Source organism: Ambystoma mexicanum, chromosome 6q (assembly GCF_040938575.1).
Source record: "Ambystoma mexicanum isolate Mex_15411 chromosome 6q, UKY_AmexF1_1, whole genome shotgun sequence".
Lineage (NCBI taxonomy): Eukaryota > Metazoa > Chordata > Amphibia > Caudata > Ambystomatidae > Ambystoma > Ambystoma mexicanum.
In genome coordinates, this window is record NC_090937.1 from 1,383,825,583 (window position 1) to 1,383,837,984 (window position 12,402).

A 12,402-nucleotide genomic window follows, 5' to 3' on the forward strand; every position below is an offset into this window, starting at 1 on the left:
GCTCTTCTGAACACTCGCAAAGAACTGCTTGCATCTCTGCAGCTGTCCTCATTCTACTTGATCTCTTCTCTGCCTTTGACATGGTCAACCACGTCATCCTCATGAAACGGCTCCTCGATAACCTGGGTATCTCGGAGCGGGCACTGGACTGGCTGACCTCCTTCCTAACTGAGGTTATTTTGGGCACATTCTCCTCGCCTACCTCTTTCTCCACCTGTGGTGTCCCCCAGAGACCCAACCTCACCCACTGGTTCTAACACTTACCTTGCTGAGTCACACAGAAGCTATAGCAATTAGGTGTGCGAGGTCATGGGGCTGAAGAAGCATAAGGGCCCTGTACTCCAATCACAACAATTGTGAGATTAGCAGAGGAGAGAAGAAGGGAAGGAGGCGGTAAAGAGGAAAGTCTTGAGGAGCTGCCATAATTTAAGAAAGTCCTACTAAAGTTGCAGAGGGATGCAGTGGTTGTTCATAGGAGGGAGCCAGCTGAAGAAAGTGACTGACCTGTGGCCCACTGTTTAGCAAAGCGTTTTAAACACAGAGAGTTGGTGCCAGAGGAACGTAGAGGTCTAGAGGGAGAGTATTTAGTTAAAGAGAGTTGCAGATAGTGTGGTCGCTGGCCCCAGACAGCCTTGTGGATGATGCAGAGAGATTTGACTTTAATCTGAGCAGCAACCGGGAGCCAGTGGAGACGTTTTAGGGCAATAGAGATTCTGTCTCTGGGCCGAAGGCCAAGGATAAGTCTTGCTGCTTTATTCTGGATAAGCTGGAGGGGTCGCAGAGAGGAAGAGGGTGGATTCCGAAGGAGGCTATTGCAATAGTAAAGCCTAGAGAGAACAAGGGTTTGGGTAACATTGATCTTCTGGGGAAAGTGAAAAAGATTGAGAATTCCGTTGAGAAGGAAGAGCTGAAAGTGGGACTTCTTGGCAATGTCTTGAGTGTGAGGAAGGAAGGAGAGAGAGGGGTTGAAGATGACTGCAAGATTTCTGGCTTCAGAAGAGGGGTTAGAGGGAGGGTCCATGGAGGATAGCCATAGTGAAGGGACGAAGGAGGGAGCAGTGGTCCCAATGGGAAGGATCTCAGTTTTGCTGGCATTGAGGCAGAGATCTTTAGCAGTGTACCAGGACTGGATGGAAGATAGGCAGTCAGGGATGATAGAAGGTGCAAGAGGGTTGGTCAGAAGTTTAAAAAAGAATTGAGTGTCATCTGCATAACACTCAAAGTTGGGGGAGAAGGAGGAGATGAGGAGTGCCAGCTGAGTAACGTCGATGTTAAAAAGGCAAGGAGAGAGGATAGAACCCTGGGGGACACCACAGGTGGAGAAGTAGGCAGGAGAGGAGAAGGATCCCAAGATTACTTGGGAAGAGCGGTCAGTTAGGAAGGAGGTCAGCCAATCCAGTGCCCATTCCAAGATACCAAGGGTATCGTGGAGCCTTTGTTTGAGGATGTCATGTTTGACTGTGTCAAAGGGAGAGGAGAGATTGAGTAGGATGAAGACAGATAGGGAGTTGGAGACCAGAGATACAAGTAGTTCTTCATGGGTGTTCAGAAGAGCAGTTTCCGTGCCTCTGGATGCTCGGAATCCAGATTGATGGTTGTGAAGACCCACAACAAGTTCAGTGTGCATGCTGAGTTGGGGCAAGGCCATCGTTTCCAGCAGTTTCCCAAGGAAGGGGGTGATGGAGATAGGGTGGAAGTTGGCTGGACAGATAGGGTCTGCTGAAGGTTTTTTCAGGAGGGGACGCACAAGGGAGTGCTTGAGGGAGGATGGGAAAGATGCAATGGCAAAAGAGTGGTTGCATAAATAAGTGAGTGAGGGGGCAAGAGAGACAATGTTGTCTTTGATGGTTCTGAATGAGCAAGGGGAAGCCTGTTTGGAAGAGACCTTCACGGAGCATACAACTCTGGTGACTTCTTCAGTTGTGACAGAGGTGAAGTTGGAGAAGGGGGATAGGGATGGTGAGGGGCCAAGGGCAGCACAGGGGTGTGGGGTGGGTTGGGAGGATGGGTAACAAGGTTGTTCAGGATGTCCTGAGTTTCGGTGGCAAAGTGTGTGTCCAGTGCATTGCAGAGGACCTGTGAAGGATGAAGGGAGGAGAAGACTGCGGAAGGGTTGGCAAGCTCTCTGCAGACTTTGAAAAGTTTAGCCATGTTATTGGATGCACCAGATACCCGTGGCTGAATGTGGGCCCTTTTCGTGGCATGGATGGAAATTCTGTATTGCCTTTGAAGCAGGTGGCTGGCCAGTTTGTCAGAGGGTGCGCTTGAGGTTTGTCACTTACCTTTCTGCTGCTCTGAACTTTCATTTCAAGGCTGCAAGTTCAGAGTCATACCAGGTGTTATGCTTAGAGGTGAGTTTCTGGCAGATCCTCATGACTGGGGTAAGAAAGTCAAGAGTATTGGTGATGAGCAAGTGTAGGTTGCTGAGAGCAGAGTCGGTGGTAGAGACTTGGGTAGGGGTCAAGGGGGATGAAGGAGGAAGAAAAGGCAGCAGCTGACATTCGTTTCATCTGTTGAATGTTCATGAACGAGGTTGGCAGAGCTTTTGAGGGGGCGTTCAGAGAGCCTATGGGACCCAGGAAGGTGAAGAGTAGAGAGTGGTCTGACCAAGAGAGAGGGGTGACCAGAGGAGGGGGAGAGAGATAGAGTGGATGAAGGCGTCCAGAGTGTGTCCAGCGGAGTGGGTTGGAGCAGAAGGGAGTATGGAGAGGGATGGAGAGGTGCAGAGGTCAATGGAAAGAGTGGATGCTGTGACAGGGGAGTCCAATTGGATGTTGAACAAGAACAGAAGTTGGCCCATTCAGAGAGGAACAGGGTGGTAGTGACTGGAGGCCAGTAAAAGGTTACAAGGGTCAGGGTGGAGGAGGGAGAGATGACCAACTTGCATACAAGGCTCTCAAAGGAAGAGTAGAGCTGGGTGGGTTAGATGAAGAAGGAACCCACTCAGGGAATATTAAGGCAGCACGAATGGCAGTACGGCTTGGAAATGTTCTTGAGCCGTCAGAGAGGAGGGAGTCAAAAGCAGTGATAGAACTGGCATAATCCAACCATGCGTCCAATCCTGCTGTTAGGCAGAATCCTATGGAGTTCCCTTAGGGAGCACTACAGAAGATTAGGATTACAGGTATATGCAATAAACCCCCTTTGGTATCGGTCTGTACCACACAGATTTAGTTGGTAGCTGTGGCTGAGCAGTTACACTTAACTCAAGAGGGAGATGAGCAGTATTCAGGGTTTACACAATGGGGCTTCAGTACTATGGAGCAAGGAAACACTGACCAAAGCTTTGTATTAAAAAGAATATATACATATTTATTTTACACACTCTTAAGTTCAACACATAAATCACTATTATCAAGCAAGTTAAAACAGCCAAGAAAAGTATACACAACTCCCTATTTAAATTGTAGAGAAGTTTGAGCAAGAGTGAAAACTGAGCAAAACGGCACAGTGTAAACCAAGCAGAAATGGCACTCTAACAAATTCTCAAGAGGGAGGGAAAGGACAAGTTATATAGCTTTAGACTCTGTAACACACCAGCAACACTTCCCAAGTAGATTGTGAACAAGTTAGGCAAGGCAGTACTTCAGCATACGCAATACTTAGGTGAAAACCGAGCAAAATGGCACTTCACAAAATTAAAACGGGGGAAGAAAAAGGTGTTTATAAGAGTTAGGTACACCAACACATTTCTAGGTGAGAAGCAATCTAGAGAAGGCAGTTGTAACAGATTTAGCCAGAGTCAATAGGCCTGTGCCAACGTCAGTGGTACAAGGCAAAGTGCCCAGGATCAAAATGTTCTAGTAGCTGCTGTCAAGTCTTTGTTTAACGATTTGAAAAGGTGGTGGCAGAAGGTAAAAGATAATGTTAGATGATAGGGGCGGCCAACCCAGTAGGTAAGTAAAGGATTTAAAACACCTTTAGCAGAACCCAACGAAACGGGAGGCCTGGCGGAACAAAGTACCTTGAAAGTGGAAGAGGCTCCTGTGGCGGCGGTAGTTCCTGGCAGTTCCTGCAGTTTGGGAGATCCAGCAGAGGAAGAGAGGCTCTCGTCGTGGAGGAAGGTTTGAGTTACTGCACTGCCCAGGGATGAAGCCAGCCGTGGTGCTGCCAAAACGAATAAAAGGTACGCTCCTTTAAATCGCAGTCTTGGGGGACGAGTGCCTGGCTTTCCAGTCTCCGAGTGCAGGGCACTGGCGATTCGACCAAGTCAGGTCCTGGAAGGCGATTGGTGAACTGGTTGGCCCCACCAGCTCAAGGGAAGAAGACTCTTGCAGGTGAAGATCTTCTCAAGTCGTTGGAGAAAAGTGGTGAGGATTTGCAACGGGGCTTCACCGGCAGTTCAGTCGTTGCAGATGTCTTCAGCTTCTCTCGTCTGGGTTTCTAGTTCCAGTGGCAACATCTTGTCCTCCAGTCCTCAGGACCCTGCTTTTATGCAGCAAGACCCCCATTCATACAGCCTAGCTGTCACTCACACAGTGGGGTGGCTCTCCTGGCGGGAGAACACCCCAGTCTATCAGGGCAGAGTGCGACTTGGGTTGCGCAGGGTGCCTATTCCCCCTCCCACACATCCTGTCTACCCCAGACTTAGTGGCGCCGAGAGGAGGGCTTCTGTGCAGAAGCCTGCCAAAAGGACGAACAAAGGATCCCTGACCTGGGTTAGGATTTCATAGAAAGACACGAGAAATAAATATTATTAATTGGAATAGGCAAAAACCACTTCATGAACAAGTGGGCCATGGAACAAAAACAAAAACTCCACTTAATTGCCTGTACGGTGGAGGATCTGAAGAACAACCCTACCAGGGTCAAAACCAAACTAGACTGTTGGGACTGGATCACCACCATCGATAAAGCGACCTCATATAAACTTCTAGTCAACCTGCCATCGAACACAAATAAGCTGAAAGAGCCAATGGCTTACTGCAAAAGATATCCCAGCAAATCCCTCATGAGAATCTTTTTGAAAGCCCGCTTGAACGTGCTACCGACACGAGAAATTCTAGCCATTAGAACGAGATCTAAAGAAAAATTTTGCAGACTCTGCCAAAATTCTGAACAGACTGAATCAATAAGGCATCTAGTAATGTGCTGCCCTGCCTTGCACCAACCCAGAATCGCCTACTTTAGCTCTCTGACAGCCACCTCCTTCGCAGGAAACGAAGATATCTGGTGGAATCGAATCATCAATGGCGAAAAGACCCGATGGCCACGGCAGCTGCCAAACTTTTAAAACTTGCAATCGAAAAGACAAGAATCATCACTGCTGCTGATCCGTCATCTACAGAAACTTGAAACAGTGGCTTATACTGCCGACAAACCTCTTCACACTGCAAACGAGATTTGCTCCATCTGGAATCAGTCCTTGTAAAAATCTGTCTCTTGATTATATACAAGTAATAATAAAAATAAAAAAAAAATAAAAAAATATTATTAAAGTTCTGTGAAAAAAAACCACTGGATTAAAGTTAATAATAAAATAAACCAGCCGTTTGTTAGAGGCTGTCAGTAAAAGTGGTAGCCTCGAACAATGGGAAAATCCCATAGGGAAATATTTGCGGTTGAATATTTATGGTAGTAACCACTGCCACCAGCCAGAAACTTTGAAGAGAGGGACTGGACAGTACCCTCTCGAAAAAGAACACCAGGGAAAAACTATTAACCCTTTCCAGTACCCCCATAGTAAGATGGTTTGTGCTGGTTTTGTTCATAACTATTGACTAGTAAAGTCAATGCCCTGGGAGACAGTAGTCAGTCCCAGGGTATGGAGTCTATGTTTGGGGGTCACTATGACACCCCTGTGTTACTGCACTGAGGATGCTGTGTAACACAAATGTAAAAAGATGATACCTGTGAGGGTGAGAAAACCCCATAGACCATAAGCACAAACAATAGCCTAAAACACACATCAGCAATCTGTCTAAGAGTGGGAAAAAGAGTCCCACTCTTAGCAGGAGAAAGAAATAAACCCTTCAAATCCAGCAAAGCTGCTGGGGGACTCCATAGTTAAGGGAAATTATCCCTAGAAGAGAATTCTCCCTAACACTTGCCCCGCCCTCCACCCCGACTAAGGGACAGGAGAATCTAATCCACTCCTGGATGAGTCTCTTACCTCTAGTCGGTTAAAAATATCCTAGAGAGACCATCAGCATTTTGGTAGTGACATCCTGACCTGTGCTCAATGGTAAAATCAAACCCTTGGAGGCAGATTGACCATCTTGACAGTTTTGGGTTCTCCCCTTTTATTTGCATCAACCATCTCAAGGGTTGGTGGCCAATCTGAATGGTGAAAGTAGAACCATACAAGTATGGCCTAAACTTCTTCAGAGACCACACAATGGCATTGTCTCTCAATAGTTGCACAGCTTGTCTCCGGTTCTTTCAGTTTCCTACTGATGAAGCAAATGGGGTGTTCTCTACCTTTCTCATCCAGTTGACTAAGGACTGCACCTATACCTGTATTGGAAGCATCTGTTTGCGCAATGAAGTATTGGTGATAATCAGGAGTTCGTAGAACTGGAGCTTCACAAAGAGCTCTTTTCGGGATTTCAAAGGCCTGATTGCACTCCTCTTTCCATTTGACCTTTTTGGGGAATTTTGGAGAGGAGATTACATTCAGTGGAGAAGCTATGGTCCCCTAGTTCTCAATGAAATTACTGTAATACCCAGTGAGGCCTAAGAAGGCTCTCACCTGGGTTTGAGAAGTAGGTGTTGTCCAATTTTGCACAGCTTCTATTTTGCTGAGCAATGGCCTTATTTCACCACCTCCTACCTCATGACCAAGGTAGACCACTTTATTCTGACCAATTTGACATTTGCTTGCCTTTATGGTCATGTAAGCCTGCTCAAGACCCTGTAAAACATATCCTAGGTGGTCAACATGTTCTTTCCAAGTAGGGCTGAACACTGCAATGTCATCCAAGTATGCCATGCTGAAGTCCTCCATCCCATTCAGAACCTGGTTAACTATCCTTTGGAATGTAGCAGGTACATTATTTAAGCCAAAAGGCAAAACCTTAAACTGGTATAAGCCAACTGGGGTGGAGAATACAGTTTTCTCCTTGGCATGGTCTGTCAGGGCTATTTGCCAATAGCCTGACGTGAGATCAAGCGTGCTGAGGAACTTGGCGGAACCAAGTCTATCCACCAGCTCATCTGTCCTTGGTAAAGGATGGGCATCAGTCTTAGTGATTGCATTTAGAGCTCTATAGTCCACGCAGAATCTCAACTCCTTGGATCCTGCCTTTGGTACTAACACAACTGGGCTAGACCATGGACTAGTATGAAAGGGGCCCCTAGGGGTCCCTCGCGTTATGGAAACAAGGCAAGTCACCACACACGATAGATACGCCAGACACAAGGTTGTATTCCCAAAGCTAGGGTTTATTGCAAAGCAAATAGTCTCAGTTGGCCAACTCGGTCTCACGCCCTGCGACGTGTATCTCTAGACCTCGAGGGACGCAAGAGAGTGAATTACGTACATCAGTTACATATATACAAAATGCATATCATACAATCAGCTGTGACATGTTTAACACCCCCCTTTATTGGGTTTCTTTGAACTCGGTTTGATGATGGACACTTCCGAAGAATATGACACCTTCAAATATCTATTCTAGTAACAATATGCAACCTTGCAAGTGCAGAGACATCTTTTCTTTTTTGAACAGAACACAGTGCTTCTGCTCTTGTAAGCGAGCTACATGCGGGGAAAGAGTCACATTCCAGACCTTGCTATCTATGAGGTGCTATTCGTGTCCTGGGAGCCGACACACTCTACAGGGCTCGGAAAAGGGGGGGCGTAAGAAGAGCATAATTAAAGCCTTTAGCTGCTTTATTCTAACATATTCTACCATATGACAAGACTGGCTGGCAGCTGTGAAATGATTAAATGCCCTGCAACTCTGCTTCAAGGCTACATTCGGGAGGAAGCCGGGCATTCCTCTCAGGAGCTGCCTACGTTGTGTTTCAACAAACTCTTATTAGCCTCCCGGCCTTGTGGCCTTGTCCTTTCACGTTCAGACAACAATGTTAACAGTCGAGCAGTGTAAGCAGAAATGTGCTGCGAAGCAATTTTAACAGAAAGCAATGAGCAATCGTTAGAAAACAAAATGGCGATCCTTGTTACATCAAAATGGCCGTTTATTGGTCAAACTCGGAAACCTGTATTTCTATCGTTACGTACATGAGACGGTTGGCCTTCGGCCACCAAAATGTGTTTGCCGTCCATCGTCAGAGGTGTCCATTTTTCCTAGACCGACAAGTAGAGGGTTCTATTACCCCGAGATCAAGCATCTTGTTGACCTCTCCTTTGATGTGGGTTCTTACTTTCTCTGATATTTTGTAACCCCTGCTTTTGACAGGTAAACAGTCACCAGTGTTTATGTCATGCTGGCCCCAAGGGGTCAAGCCTGGTGACAGTGAAAACAAGGGGGCAAATTGATTCAACAAAACGTTGCACTCCTCCTGTTGTTCAGAAGTCAGATTAGAAGATAGATTGACTCCTTCTACTTGCTCATTTAAAGGTTTACATCTTTCTCCACCTTTGCATATGTCGCTGAACAGTTCTATATTTTTGGTGCAATCATGTGCCCAATCTCCTGGTTGGTACAGATATGCCATAAATAGTGCTGGATTTACAGTTTTGCATCTTAACACCTTCAATTCTGGCTTTGATAGTAATATCTCGTAGCTTGATGATCTTTGGGCTGTCAATGTGCGCTTTGGTTTGTGTAGTATTTCAAACAGTGCATTTTCCACATAAATGGTGGTGGAGCACCCCATTGTTATTGTTGATGCACAATCTACTGTGAACACTGCAGCAGCCAATGATTGCTCGCACTGATAATGTCCTCTCATTACTGGATCAAGCTGTCCACTGAAGTAAGCAATTGGCTTATGGCCTATGATTGTTTCCTGCGTTAGTACTGCCTTCATAAACACACCGTCTGTGTGTGAAAACAGGAAGAATTCTCCTTTTTAATTTGGGGTCCTTAACACTGGAGCCTTGCATATTGCTTCCTTCAGCTCATTGAATGCTTTTGTCTTTACCTGTGTCCAGGTCAGTGGTTTTGCTCCTCTTTGAGCCTCCTTTAATGCAGTTAGCAGTGGCCTGGTGTAAGTGATGTAATCAAAAACCCATGTTCTGCAATAGTTGCACAGCCCGAGGGACTGTTGCATTTCCCTCACTGTTTTCGGCTGTGGTGTGTTTTGTATTGCATGTGCTCTCTTCGGGGTGATGTGTCTTCCATATTTAGATATCAGCTGCCCAATGTACAGCATCTCCTTTTGACAGTACTGCAGTTTGGCCTTGTCTACCTTGTTTCCTTGTCGGCTAGTACTGTGAGCATGTGTACGGAGTATTTTCTGCACCAGTCTTCTGTCTCGCTACAGATCAAAATATCATCTACATATTGCAGCACTGTGCTTTCTGTTTCAATGTTACTTAAATCCATTTGGATCACCCTGTTGAAGATAGATGGTGACTCACAGTACCCTTGTGGCAGCCAAGTGTGTTTCCACTTCCAGTTGCGATGCATAAAGCTGGTCAAATCTTGTGAGTCTGGGTGTAAGGACTACTGAAAAGAAGGCGTTTTTTAAGTCAATCACAGTGAAGTAGGTGGCTTCCGCTGGAATGCTACACAGGATTGTTGCTGGGTTTGCTGCTACTGGATACCCTGCTTCTACGATATCATTAAGAGGGCATAGATCTTGTATAAAATGCCATGATGCCCTGTTCGCCTTGGGTACGAGGTACACTGCGGTGTTGCATGGAGATTCTGATGGTACTAGGCTAACTGTTGTGTTGCTTGCAAATATTGGAGTAGTGATGCTGTCATTTGTGGTGCTAACAGGAAAAAATGGGGGGTGGGAGGCACTAACACGTCAAAAACTGGTTACTAATGTATAAAGGAATATTGAAACCGGTATGAAAATATGAATAGACTTCAGGTGCAAAGGGGCGAATGCCACAAGGCCACCCGGGACTGATTAGACACTAGAAAAACGAAACCGTGTGTTACCACACGGTAGCCCCACATGCACTCCAAATGGGATGATATCCCTAATAACACTCAAAGGTCTATTTGCCCTGCGACCCCAAGGGTGGGATATACAGGGGAGTATGCATATATACCTAATCAATTTATTTTAGCGATCAAGTATTTCACAAACAGTTAGTACATATAACTCTCAAGGGGAGAGTGAGTCGGATTCTGTAACAGAACTAAATAACTGGCAGTTTGGCCAGTATAGTAACTCAAATTACTTTCCAAAAGAATATACACACAGGTTTTTATTAATAACACGAAAAACACAAAGAAGTATAACAATATTTCAAAAAAAGTTCAAAAAGCATTTTCAAATAAATTGCAGATAACTAGTGTTTACAACATTCACACTAGAACATTTTTGAGAATTCATCAAAGTCCATAAGACCCATTTCAAACAGCACCATTGAGTTCAATCAAATGCCAACGTGTTTCGGATTACTACAGAATCCATCCTCAGGGCTATGGTGACTATTCGTTCCAATTCTTCAAAATATTACACAATTCAAATCTCTAGAAAATAACAGAGAACACGATCACTAAGAGTTTGGATGTTTTACCACAACTAAATCACTAATAATATAGGGAGGACCACAAACCTCGTAGTCCATCAACAGTAGTTGTTGTCAGATAGTAGAACCAGACTTTGCGGGACCACAGTGCACCCCTGCGTCCGGTAGCAGGTAGGTGTAGGACTCTAGGAAATCAGATACCCTATGGGGAGGGAACGAAGGTGTGTATACATTAAAAAAGGGGAAACCTCACTGTCAAGTAACATGAGGCCCCTAGGGCCTCACAGTCAATCTCATATGCAATTGGCACACCATTTAGGACTCAGAGCTACTCCGAGCTCAACATAAAACAACTCTTGAGGGCATACTGTGCAACTCAATCAAACCCAAAAAGGGGCTCCTAATTCAGAGGGTCAGGCCCCCCAAGTGAGCGGTCAAGGCCGCAGTACAGACTAAGGCATTGTGGCATAATACAAACATTAACGTTAGCGTGAAGAAACATAACTCAACATGAACGTTTAGCGTAAGGAAGCATGACTCGACATTACAGTGTTAGGCACCTATGCTTCTAAACAATACAAGCGTCCCATGACACTCGAACCTCAATATGAGTTCCAAACTCATATACCTGCTTCACAACAAAGGGAAGCATTCGTGCGAGCACTCACCTCGCCGTATATCCTCTGTGTATTCGAGAAACCAGCCGTCCGACGCATAAGCGCAGGGCTGTCTGTATCTTATGTTTGTAGGTTGCCATGGCGATATTGCGCATGCGCGCAGGTGACGCCGGCCACCTTCTTGGAGTGGGCATTAGCGAGTCCCAATCCAGGAAGTATACGTTCCAGGCGATGCGGCAGATGTCCAAAGTGGTTACCAGACATTTGGTAGAAAAAAATTGGTCGACCAGACAAATGGTTGAACCAATTTGGTCGAAAACCAAATGGTCGAATTTGTTTTTTTATTATTTTCACTTCTTTTTTTTTTTTTAAAAACAAAAACCCGAAAAATAAATATATAATTAAAAAAAAAATTCGACCATTTGGTTTTAGACGAAATTGCGTCGACCAAATGTCTTTCGACCAGTTTTCGGTCGACCAAAAGTCTGGACACCGTCCAAAGGCACCTGGATCGTAAAGGCCTCAAGACGCTGCATTGCTGACAAGGTGAAGGAGAAACTCATATGTATTCCGGGGTGGCATTATTACATTAAGTGTTTTAGGAACCATAACATGCTCATAATTGACCACAAGGATATATGAGGTACACGTAGGTTACACAAACCAAAAGGCGGGCAAAAGGGGAGATGCAGATCAAAGTCTGCTGGGGTCCCCGTGGCCGCCCAGTTCTCTAGTGCACATAGGTGACAAAACCTAAAGGTAGGCATAGGGGGAATGCAGAACAAAGTCTGCTTGTGCCCCATAGCCACCTAGATCTCAAGTAAGGATGTTCTACAATTTCCTTGATACAGTCCTGGGGGGATTGCAGATCAAAGTCTGCTGGTGCCCCAATTACCGCCAAGTTCATCAATACAAACGTATCAAAAAGCCATGCGAAAGTCGATGTCTTCTATGCTCTATTAGGACAACCAAGGGATGGAACATAAATAGATCCATGCAAATCTCAAATTCTGGCATTTACATTCACTGTCGACCCTTGAACAAAGTGATCCACATCAAGAGGCAGATACTTGTCTCAACATACTGTTACACTGGGAGCACCCAATTCTGGGCATCCAAGCCGTTCACAATCTACAAATCAATTAACAGCATATTCCTGCACCGAATAGGCAAAATTTACCAAATTTGTTAGTGGTCTGTCATTTGCATCGGCAATGCAATCGA